Source organism: Carlito syrichta, unplaced genomic scaffold (genome assembly GCF_000164805.1).
Source record: "Carlito syrichta isolate Samal-C Ts95f unplaced genomic scaffold, Tarsius_syrichta-2.0.1 Scaffold302589, whole genome shotgun sequence".
Taxonomy (NCBI): Eukaryota; Metazoa; Chordata; class Mammalia; order Primates; family Tarsiidae; genus Carlito; species Carlito syrichta.
Genome location: NW_007246685.1, coordinates 365,987 through 367,532, shown reverse-complemented (window position 1 = coordinate 367,532; position 1,546 = coordinate 365,987).

Genomic DNA, 1,546 nt, shown 5'->3' with positions numbered 1-1,546 from the left:
CAGAATACTTCACCTGACAACCACAGAAACTATATTCTTCTTATCTGCACACAAAAAATATTCTAACATTGACCACATGCTCAGTCATAAAGCAAGTCTCAATAAATTCAAAAAATTAAAACCATATCAATCATCTTCTCAGATCACAGAGGAATAAAAATATAAATTAATAGTAAGAGGAACTCTCAAAACCTCACAAATACATGGAAACTGAACAACTTACTCCTGAGAAACTTTTAGGTCAACAACAAAATCAAGACAGAAATAAAAAATTATTTGAAACAAATGAAAATCAAGACAAACATACTAAAACCTCTGGGATATGGCAAAAGTAGTGTTAAAAGAAAAATGACTCTTTGAAAGAATAAACAAGATTGATAGATCACTAGCTTTGTTAAAAAGAAAAACAGAGGGAAGATACAAAAAAGTACAATCAGAATTAACAACAGTGGCATTACAATTGATCACACAGAAATACAAATAATTATCAGAGATTTCTATGAACATCTTTGTGCACATAAGATAGAAAATTTAGAGGAAATGAATAAACTGGAAACACACAATCTTCCAAGATTGAAACAGGAAGAAATTGAAACCCTGTACACACCAACAAGGAACAAAATTGAATCAGTAATATAAAACCTATGAATTAAAAAGTGCCAGCCGGGCTTGGTGGCTCAGCCTGTAATCCTGCGCCTTTGGGAGACTGAGGTGAGTGGATTGCTTGAGCCCGCGGGTTCGAGACCCGCCTGGGCAGCAAGACCTCATCTCTACAGTAAATCAAAAAAATCAGCCAGGCATGGTAGCGCATGCCTGTTAATTCCGGCTACTTGGAAGGCTGAGGCAGAAGGATCGCCAGAGCCTAGCAGGTCAAGGCTGCAGTGGCTGGGAGCAGCCACTGCACTCCAGTCTGGGTGACAGAGTGAGACTCCAACTCAAAAAAAAAGAAAAGAAAGGTGTCTATATTTTAAAAATAAATAAATAAAAATAAAAAATGCCCTAGGCTAAACAATACAGAGCTGAATACCACCAGATATATAAGGAAGATCTGGTACCAATCCTACTGAAGCTATTCTAAAAATTGAGTAGGGGGAATTCCTCTATAACTCACTCTATAAATTCAATATCACCCTGATATAAAAAATCTGCCAAAGACACAACAAAAAAAGAAAACTACAGACTGGTATAACTCATGAACATGATGTAAAAATTCCCAAGAAAATACCAGCAAACTGCATCCATCAAAAAGATTATTCACCATGACCATGTAGACTTTATTCCTGGGATGCAAGCATGGTTCAACAGGTAAACATGAGTCATCATGTAAGTAGAATTAAAAACAAAAACCATATGATCATCTCTCAATAGCTACAGAAAAAGCATTCAATAAAATTCAGTATCCAGAGTCACCTATGAAAAAAAATCAACAACCAACATCATACTGAATGAGGAATGAGTAAAAGCTGAAAGCATTCTCCCTAAGAACTGGAAAAAGAAAAGGATATTCATTATCATCACTCTCAACATTGTACTGGAACTTCTAGTC